This window comes from Rhinopithecus roxellana, chromosome 19 (assembly GCF_007565055.1).
Source record: "Rhinopithecus roxellana isolate Shanxi Qingling chromosome 19, ASM756505v1, whole genome shotgun sequence".
In the NCBI taxonomy this organism is placed as follows: Eukaryota; Metazoa; Chordata; class Mammalia; order Primates; family Cercopithecidae; genus Rhinopithecus; species Rhinopithecus roxellana.
In genome coordinates, this window is record NC_044567.1 from 13,813,244 (window position 1) to 13,832,550 (window position 19,307).

Sequence of the window (19,307 nt, forward strand, 5' to 3'; positions counted from 1 at the left end):
TTCCTTTTTAAAATTTGTATATATATTAATTAAAAAATGGAGATGGGTAGAAAATAAAAGACTAAAAAAAAAAAAAAAAAAGGACCAAGATGCAAAAAGAAACGAGGCCGGGCGTGGTGGCTCACTCCTGTAATCCCAGTACTTTGGGAGGCTGAGGCAGGTGGATTACTTGAGGTCAGTAGTTCAAGACTAGCCTGACCAACATGGTGAAACCCGTCTCTACTAAAAATACAAAAATTAGCCATGTGTGTTGGTGTGTGCCTGTAATCCCAGCTACTCAGGAGGCTGAGATAGAAGAATTGCTTGAACCTGGGAGGTGGAAGTTGCAGTGAGCCAAGATTGTGCCACTGCATTCTAGCCTGGGCAACAGAGCAAGACTCCATCTTTTAAAAAAAAAAAAAAAAAAAAAAAAGCAGAAATGAAAAAACACACAAACAAGAAAAACAAAGACAGAGTCTCACTACGTTGCTCAGGCTGGTCTTAAACTTCTGGACTCAAGCAATCCTATCTCTTCAGCCTCCCAAAGTGCTAGAATTACAGGCATGAGCCACAGCGCCCAGCCAAGTTTTTCATAATAAAGATTTATATCCTAAGAACAGTGATAATCCATTAAAAAGTTTCAAGCAAGAATGTGATATCAGAGTTTGGGTTTAAAACGATCGCTCCATCAGTGTTCTGGTGAATGGATATGAAAAGGGTGAGAGTGAATGCAGGCAGCAGTTATAAAAGCCATTGCGGCCAGGCGGGTGGCTCATGCCTGTAATCCTAGCACTTTGGGAGGCCAAGTTGCGTGGATTACCTGTGGTCAGGAGTTCAAGACCAGTCTGGCCAACATGGTGAAACCCCATCTCTACTAAAAATATAAAAATTAGCTGGGCATGGTGGAACGGGCCACCTGTAATCCCAGCTACTTGGGAGACTGAGGCAGGAGAATCACTTGAATCTGGAAGGCGGAGGTTGCAGTGAGCCAACATCAGCCTGGCCGACAAGAGCAAAACTCTGTCTCAAAAACAAACAAGGCCACTGCAGGCCACTGCCATGGATGGTGGTAACTTTGATCTGGGATAGGCAGCAGTAGAAATGGCCAGAAATGGGAAATTTTAGAGATATTTAAGGGGTAAAATTAAGAGGATTTGATGGTAGAGGATGGATGAGGAGGAAGATAGCATGTGGGATGGATGGACTTAACCATTCATGAAGACACAGAATTCCAGAAATGACCCGGTTTGGGGTAAAATATTAAGAATCTAAACTGGGTGTGGTGGCTCACATCTGTAATCCTAGCACTTTGAGAGGCTGAGGCAAGAGGATCATTTGAGTCTATGTGTTCAAGACCAGCCTGTGCAACATAGAGACCTTGTCTTCATGAAAACATCTTTTTTGAAAAGGAGTTTCACTCTTGTTACCCAGGCTGGAGCGCAGTGCCGCGATCTCAGCTCATTACAACCTTCACCTCCCAGGTTCAAGCAATTCTCCTGTCTCAGCCTCCCAAATAGCTGAGATTATAGGTGCCTGCCAAAGTGCCAGGCTAATTTTTTGTATTTTCAGTACAAATGGGGTTTCACCATGTTGGCCAGGCTGGTTCTCAGACTCCTGACCTCAGGTGATCCACCCGTTTCGGTCTCCCAAAGTGCTGGGATTACAGGTGTGAACCACTGCTCCTAGCCTCTATAAAATTTTTTTTTTTTAATTAGCTTGGTGCGGCGGTGTGTGTCTGTGGTCCCAGCTACTCAGGAGGCTGAAGTGGGAGAATCTCTTGAGCCTGGAAGGTCAAAGCTGCAGTGAACCATGATCATATCACTGCACTCCAGTCCTGGCAACAGTGTGAGACCCTGCCTGAAAACAAAAAACCGCAGGTAACAAAACCCAGGTGTGCATGTTTTGAATTTGAGGCACCTGTGTGAAATTCAAGTCAAGAGGCTGAATGCGTAGTTGAATGTATAGCTCTAGAAAATGGTGATGGTCTGGACAGGGAATATTACAAAAGGAAACTCAACGAAGGCTGCAGTACCCTGGGGCCAGCATACTGGGAGCTACTACTACAATAGGCCTGAAGGATTACTGGAAGCCAGAGAGAGAGGGCTATACGGAGAGGGTGTTCTAATAGGAACTGTGGACTTCAGTAAGGACCACCACCAACGCTCAATGACCCCTCAAGAATAAACTCCCTGCCTCACTCTGATCTCTTGCTTGTGCCTCCCACTGGCAAAACCCATGTGGAAACCGAGGGAAAGTGAGCCTGCTGCAGTTCTCCAGGGCAGCCTGCAGAACAGAGAGGGAGGCAGAACGGAGGGCAAACAGGAGATGCCCAGCACAGAGGAGATTTTTTTTCAAAACTGAAAAACAGATTCAGTATTTTCTCCCGCAGACCCCCAGTGTAACCCCCAGGGACTCCCGTCCAAGTGCAGGGCACACCCTTGGTCACCCCAAATTCCCAGAGCTCCCAGGGTCCTCCTTCTCGGGGTCTCCACCTGGATGGTGGGGGTGGACGTCAGAGAAGGTCAGGGTGATGAGTGGAGAACGGCAAGTCTGGTAAAGGACTATTCCCTTGTGGGGAGTGGAAGCCGGGCTCCCGGTGAAGAGGAGCGGGACTTGGGGTGAAGCCGAGCGACAGCCCAGGAGGAGTGAGGATGGCGGGTGTGCTGGACATTCAGGGCTCGGCTGGACACTCACTCAGGCCTCAGACTCCCAGCGGTGCGGGCCTCGGTGTGGGCCGCCCCTCTCCCTCTCCGACGTAGAACCCAGTGTGAGAGAGCTGGGGTGTGCCCTTGCTAGGCCGGGCTGTGGGTGGGCGGCCATCAGCCCAGGATGGTTTCGAAGTCTGAGGGCAGCACTGGGTTGGCTGCAGCCTCCAGAGCAGCCAGCGTTGTCCCTGGGAGCTTCCGAATCAGCTGCTTCTGGGCTGTCCCGAGCGACCCCACGAGGTGGGTGTAGGTGACGCGGTATCTAGTAAACTTGAGCTGGAAGGCCGCTGCACGGCCTCAGAAGACAGACGACCGGCGGCGCCCTTGACCCCCAGCGACATTCCTGTGTTACTTGGCTTTCACAGAATGGGGTAGCAGAGGGAAGCCGTGTCAGAGACGAGGCGCACGAAAAACGGGTAATTCTTTCAAACTTACCGATGAAACTGCGTCTGGAGTTGCTTCCTGCTGGTGGGTTCCTGGTCTCCCTAACTTCAAGAATGAAACACAGACACCTTCATCGTGAATGTCACAGCTCTTAAAGATGGCACGTACCCAAAGAGTGACCAGTAGCAAAATTTATTGTGATGTGCAGAGGAACACAACAAAGCTCCCATAGGATGGAGAGGATACCCAAGTCCGCTACCACCTCTAGCAGCTGGGAGCGGGGATGGGTTGGTGGTGGAGCAGCTTTTATTCCCTTATTTGTCCCCGCCCATTTTCATTTCTGTCCTATCAGAGTGCCCTTTTTTCAATCCTCCCCACAATTGGCTACTTTTAGACTCCTGCTGATTGGTGCATTTTACAGAATGCTGATTGGTGCATTTTACAGAGTGCTGATTGGTGCATTTTACAGAGTGCTGATTGGTGCATTTTACAATCTTCTTGCTAGCTACAGAGCACTGATTGGTGTGTCTTACAATCCTTCTTTAAGACAGAAAAATTCTCCAAGGCCCCACTTGACCCAGGAAGTCCAGCTGGCTTCACCTCTGAAAACGGGAACTGGGGTGCACACGCCTGGAACCTGTAGGCCTGCCACAGGAAGATCTTGTAGATGTTGGTGCACACCATCTGGATGCTGTTCACCTGCAAATCCAGAAAAAGGCTGTGACACTTCAGCCGCAAGACCCCAAAGAGTTCACAAGGGACACATGTTCCACCCGGCCTTGAAGCCTTGGTTGAAGGTGAGACTGGCTCTGATGGAGGTCCGGGCATAGCTAGAGTAGTCGCTCGGCACTTCCAGGGTCGGGTGTCCAGCAGCAGGCCGCCCCAGGGGAACAGGCCGTGGGCCGGCAGCTAGACAAAGGCCACGCGACCCAGGGCCTCGTCTTCCACAGGGAAGTTTACCACCGTCTTCCACAATTTCACCACGCAGCCGTACTCAGGGACACCTAGGACCAGGGTCCTGAGGAAGTTTTTTGCGTGGGGGAGGTGAGGTGTCACCAACAAGAAGTCATCCACCAAACGCAGGAGCAGCCCGTCCCGCCGTATCCCGGCAAACAGTTTGTTCTCCATGTAGCTGTAACACAGGCTGCAGAGCAGCGTGGGAAAGATGGAGCCCTGTGGGATCCAGAGGGGATTTTTTTTTCCTTTTTTTTTTTGAGACGGAGTTTCGCTGTTATCGCCTAGGCTGGAGTGCAATGGCGCAATCTCAGTTCACTGCAATCTCTCTCTCCCAGGTTCAAGTGATTCTCCTGCCTCAGTCTCCCAAGTAGCTGAGATTACAGGCATGCGCCCCCATACTTGGCTACTTTTTTGTACTTAGTAGAGACGGGGTTTTGCCGTGTTGGTCAGGCTGGTTTCGAACCTCGTGACCTCAGGTGATCCAGCCGCCTCAGCCTCCCAAAGTGCTGGGATTACAGGCGTGAACCACCATACCCGGCCTTTTTTATTTTTGAGACAGGGTCTCACTCTGATTGCCCAGACAGGGTTCAGATAATTCTCCTGCCACAGCCTTCTGAGTAGCTGGGACTACAGGCACGCACCACCACGCCTGGCTAATTTTTAGTATTTTTAGTAAAGACGGGGGTTTCACGTGTTGGCTAGGCTGGGTGGGCTTGAACTTCTGGACTCAAGCAATTTGCCCACCTCAGCCTCCTAGAGTGCTGGGATTACAGGTGTGAACCATCGTGCCTGGCCACAGAGGGAAATTTAAATGTCAGATAGGACGTGAGGGAAAAAGGACCCACACAGAGCCTTGAGGTCCTGGGACATGGAAAACCAGGGTGAAGGTTGATGAAGGAGACAGAGGAGGCATGACCAGAGGGAAGAGAACACTGAGAATGTCCTAGAAGCCAAGTTAAGGTTGACTGCATTGTCAATTTTTCAGAAAAAATTACACACACACAGAGGTGCCATTTTTTTGCTGCTATCTATTTTATCTGCTAGAGCACAGAAGCTGGGAAAATGGAATTGCCTTTTGGGGGAGTCCTTCCTTCAAAAACAACCAGCCCCACCTAAGGCAAGAGTCCCCTCTATCTCAGCAGTGTGGGTGCTCTTGCTGGCCCCACAGAAGAGCTTCCCCTAAGGCTTGCCCAGCAGTGTTACCTGGTGCCTGTGAACACAGGTTCCAGATGGAGGCAGATTGCCTGGGTGTTGGGCAAGTTACTTAACTTCTTAGTTTATGCATCTGGAAAATTGGAATAGAAATCATTGTGAGGATTAACCTAGGTGTCCCAGTACCTGGGACATAGTAGTTGTTCAAATGTACTAGCTATTTTATTTATTTATTTATGTATTTATTTATTGAGACAGAGCCTCGCTCTGTTGTCCAGGCTAGAGAGCAGTGGCACAATGTTGGCTCACTGCACCTCTGCCTCCTGAGTTCAAGTGATTCTCCTGCCTCAGGCTCCCGAGTAGCTGGGACCACAGGCACATGCCACCACGCCAGGCTAATTTTTTTTTTTTTTTTTTTTTGAGATAGAGTCTCGCTCTGTTGCCCAGGCTGGAGTGCAGTGAGGCGATCTCCGCTCACTGCAAGCTCCGCCTCCTGGGTTCACGCCATTCTCCTGCCTCAGCCTCTCGAGCAGCTGGGATTACAGGCGCCCGCCACACGCCCGGCTAATTTTTTGTATTTTTAGTAGAGATGGGGTTTCACCGTGTTAACCAGGATGGTCTCGATCTCCTGACCTCGTGATCCGCCCGCCTCGGCCTCCCAAAGTGCTGGGATTACAGGTGTGACTAATTTTTGTATTTTTAGGGAGACAAGGTTTAACCATGTTGGCTAGGTGGGTCTTGAACTCTGACCTCAGGTGATCCATCTGCCTCGGTCTCCCAAAGTGCTGAGATTACAGGCGTGAGCCACCGCGCTCGGCCTGTACTAGCTATGTAAATTCCAGTAATGCCTGGAATATAGTAGATGCTTGATAAATGTGAAATGAACGAATTGCTCTAGTTGAAAAATTATTAAATTAAAAGATGGACCCTGCTTACATAAGTAATAATCATAAGGGATTTTATGAACAAATAATTTGAAACCTTTAGAGTTTAAAGTTTCTTATTACAGTAATAAAATAAAGATGTTAACTTTGACAGTAATCTAAGTGTTCTGTTAATTGAATGATCAACTTGTTGGCTTTCAGAGAAGGAAGGAAATGTGTAGATTGGCACTAAGACATTCAAAGCCCCAGCAGGAAGCTGAGGCTCAGCAGAGCCAAGGAGTCAAGGGTCTTCCGGAATGTTCCCCAGCAGGGATGGGCCACAGCTCCAGGGTATGGACAAGTGGCAAGCAGGGCAGGTGAGCTTCAGTGAGCAAGGAGGTCTTTGAACCCAGGGTGCAAGGTATTGAAACAGAAGATATTTAATTTGCCTCAGTTTATTTTTAATTTTTTGTTTTTCTTAAACTGAGTTTGTTTTTTTGAAACTGAGGTTCATTTATAAAAGAACACATGTTATTGTGGCTATGTAAGAAAATGTCCTTGCTTTTGGGAGATACATGAAGTTATTTAGAAGTAAAGGCCATGATGACTGTAAATTTTGCTGAAATGAATGATCAAAAACCAAGAATATGTACATATCTAGTGAGAGAGTGATAGAGCAGTGTGGCAACATGTGAATACTGTAGTTGGTGATTTACATGAAGAATATACAGAAATTCATTGCTTTTTTTTTTTTTTTCTGAGACAGTGTCTCACTCTGTTGTCCAGACTGGAGTGCAGTGGGATGATCTCGGCTCACTGCAACCTCTGCCTCCCTGGTTCAAATGATTCTCCTGCCTCAGTCTCCCGAGTAGCTGGGATTACAGGTGTGTACCAGCACGCCTGGCTAATTTTTTGTATTTTAAGTAGAGATGGGTTTTACTATGTTGTCCAGGCTGATTGAGAACCATTGCATTTTTTTTAATTTGCTGTTTTTCAAAATAAAGAGTAGAAGGCTAGGTGCGGTGGCTCTCGCCTGTAATCCCAGCACTTTGGGAGGCCAAGGCAGGCAGATCATTTGAGACCTGGAGTTCAAGACCAGCCTGGCCAACATGGTGAAACCCCGTCTCTACTAAATATACAAAAATTAGCCAGGTGTGGTGGCAGGCGCCTGTAATTCCAGCTACTTGGGAGGCTGAAGCAGGAGAATCACTTGAACTCAGGAGGCAGAGGTTGCAGTGAGCCAAGATCCCACCACTGCACTCCACCCTGGGCAACAGAGCGCGACTCTGTCTCAAAAAAAAAAAAAAAAAAAAAAAAACAGTATGGTTGCACGTGCATGTGATCCCAGCTACTTGGGAGGTTAAGGTGGCAGGATCCTTTGAGTCCAGGAGGTGGAGGCTGCAGTGAACCATGATTGCGCCACTGCACTCCAGCCTGGGTGACAGAGTGAGACCCTGTTTCAATAAAATAAAAACCAAAACCAAAAAACCTTTCAGTTCTTAAGCCAAGGAGATCAAGGTCTGCAAGCATTCACAATCCTTAGAAGTCACCTAAGGATAATGGATAACCTGAATCTGAAAGGCACGGAAAGTTTATTTTTCTCTCTGCTGGGGACATTACTCTAAAGGTAGCTGAGCAGGCCGGGCGCGGTGGCTCAAGCCTGTAATGCCGGCACTTTGGGAGGCCAAGACGGGTGGATCACGAGGTCAGGAGATCGAGACCATCCTGGCTAACACGGTGAAACCCCGTCTCTACTAAAAAAATACAAAAAAACTAGCCGGGCGATGTGGCGGGCGCCTGTAGTCCCAGCTACTCCGGAGGCTGAGGCGGGAGAATGGCGTAAACCCGGGAGGCGGAGCTTGCAGTGAGCTGAGATCCGGCCACTGCACTCCAGCCCCGGCTACAGAGCGAGACTCCGTCTCAAAAAAAAAAAAAAAAAAAAAAAAAGATAGCTGAGCAAAGAGAATGCAACCTTTTTTATTATTTTTTGCCTCCCTATCTACTCTTCTTAACAAGTTTTCCTGATTGCTTGCCACTAGTAGGGTTTAAATTCTCCCGAAAACTATCTCAGTCTCAGATCCTCATCAGCTGACATTACAATCAAGCTAGCCTAAAAGGGCTCATCTCTGGCTACAGAAATAGTGCTTTTCATCTTTATTTTTATTTTGTTTTGAAATTTTGCAATTCCTTCCCTCATGAAGGTTATGGAAGAATCAGAAAAAAAGATGATGGTTAATATTATTTTATATCGTGGGAAACCTACTTAAACATTTGAAATGCTCAAACATGCCGCGATCTGCGTGGAGAACATTCTGGCAGTGGGTAACAAGAGTTATGAAACTTCAAACCTTTGACCCAGCAATACCAGTTTTGGGAATATACCCCAAGGAAATAACCCAAAAGGGAAAAAATGTAACTTGTTCAAAGATGTTGCTGTGCCGCTATTTATAAGAGTGAAGAATTGGAAAGAATCCAAATACCAAATAAGGAAATGGCTCAGCAAATTATGGTATAGTGACATAAGGAAAACACCAGCAAATGATTTTAAATGACAGGAATGTAGCCTCTGCTGGCTCTGGGGAATGTGTAGTTTAGATTAAGTGACGAACCCCAAAACAAAACACCAAATGGAAAGGTTACAACTATGAAAAATGTGTGTTGTGAAAAAAAGTTTAGAAGTGACTCTTGAGGAAAGGCAGACATAGTTTAGAGTCGAGTTTGGGTGCTTCTTCCGTCAAATTGCTTGTGAATTGCAGTATCTACTGCAGTACATTCCAGACCTGACCATTTCGATCCTAAACACAGCTATTTGAGTATATAAAGTAGACAGCAGTTACAAGGTAGATCAGACAGTGGGTTTTCGTTTTGCAGCAAAAAGTCTTCGTAGTTTTGTCCCTGTGCACAGGAAAATGTAAATGCTAGCATCAGAGTTTGGAGACTCTGAGGACTGCAGAACTGCAAAGACAGGCCAGGTACTAAAACCTTCCTGGAATCGGTCCACTGTCTGCTGGAAGATCAATCTCTAGACATTGCTCAGGGCTCACCACAACGAAGCAAGTAGAAGGGACCTACTTTTTCAAAGGAAAAAGAGGAAGAAATTAGATTTCAGAAATCAAATAAATCAGAGATGTCAAAGAAACATTTACAGAAAAGTAACACTGACTCTTCAATTACTATTACAGAATCAGGCTGTAATGTAGACCTCATTTCTGTAGACCTCATTTCTACAGACCCCATTTCCCACCGTGCCCGGCTAGGATATTTTTCATTAGTAACAAATTAAAATGGGAGTATGTGCCAACAATATTGGACATGAGTTTTACAGCAATGAGACAACAGAGAAGTATGTCATCTCTTCCACCTTCTCCGAAGAAGTCCAATCCAAGCTGAGAATCACTCAGCACCAGTGTTAGGCAGAATTTCTCTTAACTACGTTCTTTGTTTGTTCATCTGAGAATGTGTTTTGTTTTACTCTTTTCTCTCCCTGGTGATTTAACAACAATATGAAGTACACCCAGAGCCTTTTTTGGGGAGAGCAGTTTATTTACCAAATTTACAATAGGTGGCTCTTTGCCAGCCCTGCCTATTTCCCCCTCAGTGTTTGGCTAAGACTCTCAATCTGGCTCCACATTTTATCCTGTATTTAATGATGTGCACATCCGTGGGTACCTAGTAACATATTCAGCTCACGGTCTCTACAGGAGGCCTGGAGCCAAGAGTCATTTTACTTATGTGAACTCAGATGGGACAACTCCAGTTTTAAAGAGTAGACCTGATGGGAGGGAAACATTTTGGAATTTAGAGTGACAAATCCACTTGAGACAGACCTGAGCCAGGTGCAGTAGCTCATGCCTGTAATCCCAGCATTTTGGGAGGCTGAGGTGGGAGGATTGCTTGACCCCAGGAGTTCAAGACCAGCTTGGACAACATAAGGAGACTTCATTTCTACAAATAAATACCAAAAACCTCCAAAATTAGCCGGGCATGGTGGCATGCACCTGTAGTCCCAGATACTTGGGAGGCTGAGGTGGGAGGATCATTTGAGCCTGGGAGGTTGAGGCTGCAGCGAGCCGTGATCGGGCCCCTGCACTCCAGCACTCCAGCCTGGGTGAGAGTGAGACCGTGTCTCAACCAACAACAACAACAAAGTGGGTTGAGTTCAGCTGTCTCCTAACTAGAGGATAAATTAACTCACCAGTTGATGAAGTCTTTACTTTTGGGATCATTTACCCTTTGGAAGTTCCTAGAAGCTGTGCAGAGTATCTTATCGCTGTGCAGAGCACAGGTGAAAAATGAGAAAGGGCATAGTTCTGGAGATAACAGTTGGCGGCCGCTGTAGCTAGTGAGCCTGCTGACAAAGCTCAGAGAGCCAGATCAAAGACCAAGGCTGCTGTGTCAGCTTCTCCCCGATCGACACTAATACCCATCAGGAGTCAGGGCCTCACCTAAGGCTTCTCCACTGAGGAGCGCTTTGGAGGCTTTGGTGCAGGGGTGTCCATAGTCGTTTCACAGCAGTCTGTAAGGAGAGATGACGCCCCTGTCATTCCACTGCAGTCACTGTGTAGGGAACAAATGGACTGGCAGGAAAGACCTTGGCAGTTTAAAGATCTAAGTAAAGAAACAGACTTATGCCATCCCGCCTTTTTTTTTTTTTTTTTTTGAGACGGAGTCTTGCTCTGTCGCCCAGGCTGGAGTGCAGTGGTGCGATCTCGGCTCACTGCAAGCTCCGCCTCCTGGGTTCACGCCATTCTCCTGCCTCAGCATCCCGAGTAGCTGGGACTACAGGCGCCTCCCACTATGCCTGGTTAATTTTTTCTATTTTTAGTAGAGATGGGGTTTCACCGTGTTAGCCAGGATGGTCTCGATCTCTTGACCTCATGATCCGCCCACCTCGGCCTCCCAAAGTGCTGGGATTACAGGCGTGAGCCACCGCGCCCAGCTGCCACCGAGCTTATTAAATCAATTAAGCCAAATTACATCTCTCAAAAGGCTCATTTGAGTTCATTGCCAGGGTGGATCAAGCACGGATCAGCGGCAGCATTGCCAATCAGCCGGGGTAGAAGATTAGAATGAAAGATGGAGTAGAAAAGATGACATTCATGCCCTCAAAGGTGGCATGCCTCTGTCAAGAATCTCAAAACAGTTCACAATGGAGGGAAAGAAATTTGACTTTCATCCTTTTTTTCCACAAATTTCTTTTTTCTTTTCTTTCTTTCTTTTTTTTTTTTTTTTTTTTTTTTTGCCACCCAGGCTGGAGTGCAGTGGTGCAATCTCAGCTCACTGCAACCTATGCCTCCTGGGCTGGAATACAGTGGTATAATCTCAGCTCATTGCAGCCTGCACCTCCCAGGTTCAGGTGATTCTCCTACCTCAGCCTCTTGAGTAGCTGAGATTACAAGCATGTGCTACCATGCCTGGCTAATTTTTGTATTTTTAGTAGAGACTGGGTTTTGCCATGTTGGCCAGGCTGGTCTCGAACTCCTGACCTCAAGTGATCCACCCGCCTCGGCCTCCCAAAGTGTTGAGATTACAGGTGTGAACCACTGCGCCCAGCCCCAGTTTTCATTCTTTTTGCCTCTGGAGAGAGAGAAAGGAGCACAGAATAATAAAGGATTAGAATCCCCAGTTCTGTGATGGAGCAGAATGAGGCCATTCTAGTGTTGAAGCCGAGTTGAGCTGTTCTGAGGGCAGTAACTATGGAATGAGAAGAGCAGAAGAAAGTGAGGAGGTGGCAGAAAGGAAAGTATTGAAAATTTGCTGGCTGGAAAACTAGCTTCTTGCTAAAAAAAAAACCCACATTCCACAAACACACCCAGCTGTTCCTGGTTGTAGTTAGTTATTACCCTTGTGTCCTGGGGAGACTTACGAAAGTAAAAGAAGAGAGAAACCCGTAACATAATTAGGAGAAGGCCACTTCAAAGACAATTATTCTAGCTTTGCCTTTAATTTGGTTAATAAGGCCTCAGTCTGGCTCAAATAATCTGACTGTACTGTTTACATATGTCTTTTACTTCTGTTTCAACAGCTGCACATTGACACAGCAGCCCAAACATACGCAACAGACTGGCAGAGAGGAGACTGCTCTTTGCTGAGAAGAAAGAGGCCTGTGAACATGTGAGTTATGTGACTTAGACGCACCACTTCACCTCTCTTGGCCTTCATTTCTATATTCATGAAATGAAAAAAATTTTTGAGTAGAATTTATAGTGAGCAACTTTCTTTTTTGAAATAAAGGCCAACTCAGGACAAATAAAAAATATTTAAAGACTTCTTTCTTTTATTGAGAAGAACAGCCCAGATGCAGCTTTATTTTTCTGTATTTATCTTTTTAGAGGCAGGGTCTTGCTCTGTCACCAGGCTGGAGTACAGTGGCACAATCATAGCTCACTGCAGCTTCACCCTCCCAGGCTCAAGCAGTCTTCCCACCTCTGCCTCCCGAGTAGCTAGGACTACAGGAGCACACCATAATGCCCGGCTAATTTTTTTTTTTTTTCTTTTCTTTTTTGAGACAGAGTCTCACTGTGTCACCAGGTTGGAGTGCAGTGGCAAGATCTCAGCTCACTGCAACCTCCGCATCTCAAGTTCGAGAGATTCTTCTGCCTCAGCTTCCTGAGTAGCTGGGACTACAGGTATGCGCCACCACGCCCAGCTAATTTTTATATTTTTAGTAGAGACAGGGTTTCACCATGTTGGCCAGGATGGTCTCGAACTCCTGACCTCAAGTGATCCTCCTGCCTCGGCCTCCCAAAGTGCTGGAATTACAAGCATGAGCCACCGCACCCGGCTTAATTTTTATTTAAAAAAAAAAAAAGTTTTGTAGAGATAGGGTCTTGTCATGTTGCACTCCTGGTCTTGAACTCCTGGCTTCAAGGAATCCTCCTGCCTGGGCCTCTTTCCAAAGTCCTAGGATTACAGGTATGAGCCACTACACCCAGTCCAGATGCAGCTTTGTATTTTATTTGTTTGTTTGTTTGTTTTTGAGACAAACAAAAGAGTGTCACTCTGTTGCCCAGGCTGGAGTGCAGTGGCGCAGTCTCAGCTCACGGCAACCTCCCAGGTTCAAGTGATTCTCCTGCCTCATCTTCCCCTGTAGCTGGGACTACAGGGATGTGCCACCGCGCCCGGCTACTTTTTGTATTTTTAGTAGAGACGGGGTTTCACCATGTTGGCTAGGCTGGTCTGAAACTCCTGGCCTCAGGTGATCCCCCCACCTCGGCCTCCCAAAGTGCTGGGATTACAGCTTTGAGCCACCACGCCCGGTTGGATGCAGCTTTTTAACCTTTCTCCCTGAAATTAGACTTTGAGCTTCGAATTGTCCATCACTGGACTAGAAAATCACTAGTTTCCCTCTGATTAACGAAGGTCTTGGTTCCCCGATGGAAGTGATTTTTGTTGCCTGCTTCTTCATGCCACTTCTAGTCAATTATTTCCTTAACCACATAGCCAGAAGGCTATCTAGCCGGAGTGTTTTCTATTATCAAGAAGACACTTGAAAAACTTCTGCATACAAATGGTATAGTCCTATCTTATGCACACAAACAGGCCTTACAGCCTAGTTCAGCAGTTACTGCAGAGTGAAGTCAATGAATATTAATAATTCAGCAGCTAAAGTCATGATTTTCAGAAAACAAATCAGCAAATTTTGACAGGTTGCAAACAATGAGTCAATTAATTACTGCTGGAATTTCAGATATGTAGACATGTCTGCAAATGAAATGTTCCTGGAACGCCTGTTGGACAAACAAAGACATTGGCAATGCAAATGGAGGAATGCACTGAAAGTTCCTCACATAAAATCTGACCACCTGGCTGGGTGAGGTGGCTCACACCTGTAATCCCTACACTTTGGGAGGCTAAGGCAAGAGGATGGCTTGAGCCCAGGAGTTGGAGACCAGCCTGGGCAACATAGTGAGACCTTGTCTCTACAAAAAAAACACAAACAACCAGATGTCGTGGTGTGTGCCTGTGGTCGCCAAACAGTGGAAACAAGCCAGTTACCCGTCAACTGATTAACAAATATTTATTTATCATTCATTCATTCATTTAATCATTATTTGGAGACAGGCTTTTGCTCTGTTGCCTAGGTTGGAGTGCAGTGGCTTACTGCAGCCTCCATCTCCACCTCAAGCCATCCTTCCACCTCAGCCTCCTGAGTAGCTGAGACGACAGGCTTGTGCCACCATGCCCAGCTAATCTTTTAGTATTTATAGACACAGGTCTCCCTGTGTTGCCCAGGCTGGTTTTGAACTCCTAGGCTCAAGTAAGCCTCCTGCCTCAGCCTCCCAAAGTGCTGAGATTACAGATGTGAGCCACCATGCCTGGCCTGATAAACAGATAAATGTGGTATATTCATACAATGTGATATATTCATACAATGGAGTATTACTTGTCCGTAAAAAGAAATGGAGTACCAATACATGTTACAACACAGATAAACCTTGAAAACATCATGCTAAGTGAAAGAGGCCAGACACAAAAGGCCACATATTATAAGAGTCTATTTATATGAAATGCCCCAAATAGGCAACTCTATGAGACAGAAAGTAGATTAGTGGTTGCCTAGGCTTGAGTGGGTTGGAGTAGAATGAAAACCACTGAATTGTACACTTTAAATGAGTGAATTGTATGGTATTGTGAATTATATCTGAAGCTGTCATACAATTTTTTTTTTTTTTTTTTTTTGAGATGGAGTTTCACTCTTGTTGCCCAGGTTGGAGTGCAATGGTGCGATCTGGGCTCACCACAACCTCTGCCTCCCAGGTTCAAGCGATTCTCCTGCCTCAGCCTCCTGAGTAGCTGGGATTACAGGCATGTGTCACCACGCCTGGCTAATTTTTTGTATTTTTAGTAGAGACGGGGTTTCACCATGTTGGCCAGGCTGGTCTCGAACTCCTGACCTCAGGTGATCCCCCTGCTTTGGCCTCCCAAAGTGCTGGGATTACAGGCATGAGCCACCGTGCCTGGCCTTGTTATACATTTTTTTAAAGGTGTTTTTTAAAGGTGTTACAATTTTGTTAAAAATCAAAAACATGGCTGGGTGCAGTTGCTCATGCCTGTTATCCCAGCACTTTGGGAGGCTAAGGCAGGAGGATGCTTGAGACCCCGTTTCTACAAAAATAAAAAAATTAGCCAGGCACAGTGGTACGCATCTGTAGTCCCAGCTATTCGGGAGGCTGAGGCTGGAGGATCGTTTGAGCCCCAGGAGTTGGAGGTTGCAGTGAGTTGAGATTGTGCCTTTGTGCCCCCACCTGGGTGACAGAGTGAGACTCCATCTGGAATAGAATGAGACTCCATCTACAATAGAATAGAATAGAATAGAATAGAATAGAATAGAATAGAATAGAATAGCAATAGGAATAGACTCCAGAACCACAAAAACCTAAGCTTTTGGTCTATGTGTGCTGTGGCAGCACTGGTCCAGGCAGCAGAAGTTGGACTTCCTTAGTGGGTCTATTTTCCTTGGGCATTAATAGAATTGCATTGTGTGTGTGTGTGTGTTTGTGTGTGTGTGTATCATCCTCAAGCCTACCACCTGAAAACTGATACACTACTAGAACATTCTACCAAATTATGCCATAACATGACATGGACCTTGCTTTAAAACTGTCATCGGTCACTTAAACTTGCCTCACAAACCATTTCTAAAGTGGACATAAATCTATAACTTGGGGAACAGATGAGTGATCAAATTGTTCTGTCTAATAAGCCAGCTATAGGCCGGGCATGGTGGCTCACGCCTGTATTTCCAGCACTTTGGGAGGCTGAGAGGGGCGGATCACGAGGTCAGGAGGTCGAGACCATCCTGGCTAACATGGTGAAACCCGTCTCTACTAAAAATACAAAAAACTAGCCGGGCGTGGTGGCAGGCGCCTGTAGTCCCAGCTACTCCGGAGGCTGAGGCAGGAGAATGGCATGAACCCGGGAGGCAGAGCTTGCAGTGAGCCGAGATCGCGCCACTGCACTCCAGCCTGGAAGACCAGCGAGACTCCATCTCAAAATAAATAAATTAATTAATTAATTAATTAAGTTAAATAAGCTGGCTATATTACAAAATGATTATTTTGTATCTGGGATTACAGGCTTGAGCCACAGCGCCCAGCCCAGACTGCCTGCTTCTTTTTTTTTTTTCTGAGACAGGGTCTCACTCTGTCACCCAGGCTGGAGTGCAGTGGCATAATCTCGGCTCACTACAACCTCTGTCTCCTGAGCTCAAGGGATCCTCCCACCTCAGCCACCTGAGTAGTTGGGACCACAGGCATGCATCACCACGCTTGGCTAATGTTTTGTGTTTTTGGTAGGGGGGGGGGTCTCACCATGTTGCCCAGACTGGTCTCGAACTCCTGAGCTCAGGCGACCTGCCACCTCAGCCTCCCAAAGTGCTGGGATTACAGGTGTGAGCCACCATGCCCAGCCCAGACTGCCTGATCCTTAACCTACTTCCACCATTCTGGACAAGATGCCTAATCCCTCCAGACCTATTTGTAGTATGAGGATAAATGACAGTAGCCAAATCACAGAGATGCTGGGAGAACCAAGCGAGTTAATTGTATAAACAAAGTACATAGAACAGAGTCTGGCATAAAGTTAGTACTCAATAAACTATCTGTTATGTTTCCTTATCAACCTCATAAAGTTCAGGGAGTGGGGGCAGTATTTACTTTCTGGCAGACCTGTCTTTTAAGGATCTTGGACTTGGTCCTTGGGAGCAAATAGATTATCAAGAATAGGGCTGTGCCTAAGCAGTAGGGTTCAGTTCAGACAGATCAAAACCATTTCTGGCCAAGTGCAGTGGCTCACGCTGTAATCCCAGCACTTTGGGAGGCTGAGGCAGGAGGATCACTTGAACCCAGGAGTTCAAGACCAGCCTGGGCAACATAGTGAGACCCCCATCTCTATTAAAAAAAACAAGAAAGACTATTTCTTTCTCCCTGGATGGGACCATTTGATTCTGTGAGGGGCCTAGTTCCCACAGTGCCCTCTAAGAGCCCAAATCCAGTAGGAGAATACAATCTTCCCTGAATATACAGACTCCAGAGTTCTGATGTGAAATAGCAGATCTCGCCCTCAGGAAATCCAGGGATATGGTGATGATTTGAGGCCTTTGGAGGTGGAACCCTGCACCCAGGATGAAACAAATATCTTAGCAGAGAAACCTGCAATAGCTCCCTTGAGCATTCCTTGGTGGTGTGACTGGCTCTGTTTAGACTTTCTTGAACGTTTATAACCCAAAATCTTGCTGACATTAAGTTACTGGATGCCAGAGCTGGCTTAGTCTTGTTGTGTTACTGCAACTTGTGTGCTCTGATTGCTTAGTTTGATAGTGACCCTGCCCGTCTACTCTCAAGTTGCAATTTGATGCCATAGAGCAACTCATGCTGACTTGTGGTCTGGTAGCCAATGTTCAGTCTTGGCCAACTCTGAATCTTTCTGGTTCTTTGCTGATTTTGGGCCTCCGTTTATGTGCTCGAGTCTGCCTTTGCCCCTGTGGATGCTTTATAAGTCTCCCTATCCCTAATGGGACTCTTGGTCAACTCAAGATAGAGCACTTTTCTTCTCCAAAGGGAAAATGCAGGCACAGAGAAACCAAATTATTCGTTTAGGGAAACAGAGCTAGAAATTTAGTTGGGCCAGAATTAGAAACTTCAGATCACATTGCATCTAAAATATAGTAATTAACACGACTTCATTCTTAAATAAAATGTTGCTTTAATAAAATACTGCACATATATATTTTTCTTTTCAAAGATGTTATGAGCAGGATGGTTGTTTTGAATGATAATGTATTGTATACTATATAATTAGTAGCAAAAACAAGGACTTTCAAATAAATAGGCTTCAGCTTTTTTTTGGTGGGGGGCGGTGTGGGGAAGAAATACTCTGCAAATCAGCTGAGACTGAAAAACAGGCAAGGAGGGCCGGGCGCAGTGGCTCATGCCTGTAATCATAGCACCTTGGGAGGCCGAGGCAGATGGATCACTTGAGGTCAGGAGTTTGAGACCAGCCTGGCCAACATGATGAAATCCCATCTCTTCTGAAAATGTAAAAAGTAGCCTGGCATGGTGGTCCTAGCTACTGAGGAGGCTGAGACATGAAAATTGCTTGAACCAGGAGGAAGAGGTTGCAGTGAGCCAGCATTGTGCCACTGCACTCCAGCCTGGGTGACAGAGTGAGAGTCCGTCTCAAAAAAAAAAGAAAAGAAAAGAAAAACAGGCAAGGATGGCTAGCTGGACATAGTGGCTTACACCTGTAGTCCCAGCTATGAGGCTGCGGTATGGTGGGAGGATTGCTTGAGCCCAGGAATTCAAGAGCAGCCTGGGCAACGTAGTGAGACCCTGTCTCAAAAAAAAAAAAAAAAAATAGAGAAGATGTTGACTTTTCCTTTAAGAATGTGCTCTTGGTTGGCTTGGGATAGAGAAAGGAGTCATATTTACCCTCTGGGAATCAAAAGAAACACTGGAGTGACCTCTGAGAGAGAAATCCTGGCCCTACCCTTGTCATTCTGCCCAAGATTTCAGAGCCTAATTGAAACATACAAAAGCACCACCAGAGTTGCCCTCTAGCCATCTGAAGATCCAGTGGGGTGGATGTGGAGCCAGTGGAAAAATCTGGAAAAAGCAGAGCTGGGGGTTATAAGGAAGATGATGTAATGTGATAGAGGAGATGTCAGCTAAACCTGAATGTTCAGACCTAGTGCAATATCTGGTCACTGCAGCCATTCAGAAATCCAAGGAAATACAAAGACTGTGTATGCACAGTAAAAAAATACTAGAAGCAGAATTACCCCACTAACAACCTATTAATTATACTCACGCTGGTCCCCCATTACTGAGAGTGCATTATTATATAATTAAAGCCATTTAGACATGGCTTGGCATAGCACTTGCATGATATGCTACATACTAAAAATTCCTCCTTATGTAGCCTTTTTTTCTTATCAGATTCAGAGCTCCTTTCTACTTTTCTTGGTAAGGATGAACACAGGTAGAAAATTCTCAGTTAGGATCTCCAGCCTGGGCTTGTGATCTGACCCTACCTGGAAGTCTTACTTTTGTATATCTGACAGAAGAACAAGTAAGTCTTCAGGGGAAAATCCAGAACAACCCAACTTCTAGCATCAGGTCTTTCTCAATAGCTTTTCATTAGCTTTTCAAAAACGTCACCCAATATGATTAGGATTGTAAAAGAGGACCACCTGAGCTGACAGCGCCTCCGGCCTCTAAATGGGCTGGCAGAAGACCATTGAAAGATAAAATGGGGCCGGGCGCGG

The 19,307-nt window shown here is 46.2% G+C and overlaps 1 pseudogene; it reads right to left on the minus strand.

Moving 5' to 3' along the window:
• Positions 1-2,798: 2,798 nt before the first annotated feature.
• Positions 2,799-18,863, minus strand: LOC104680591 (annotated as a pseudogene).
• Positions 18,864-19,307: the final 444 nt, after the last annotated feature.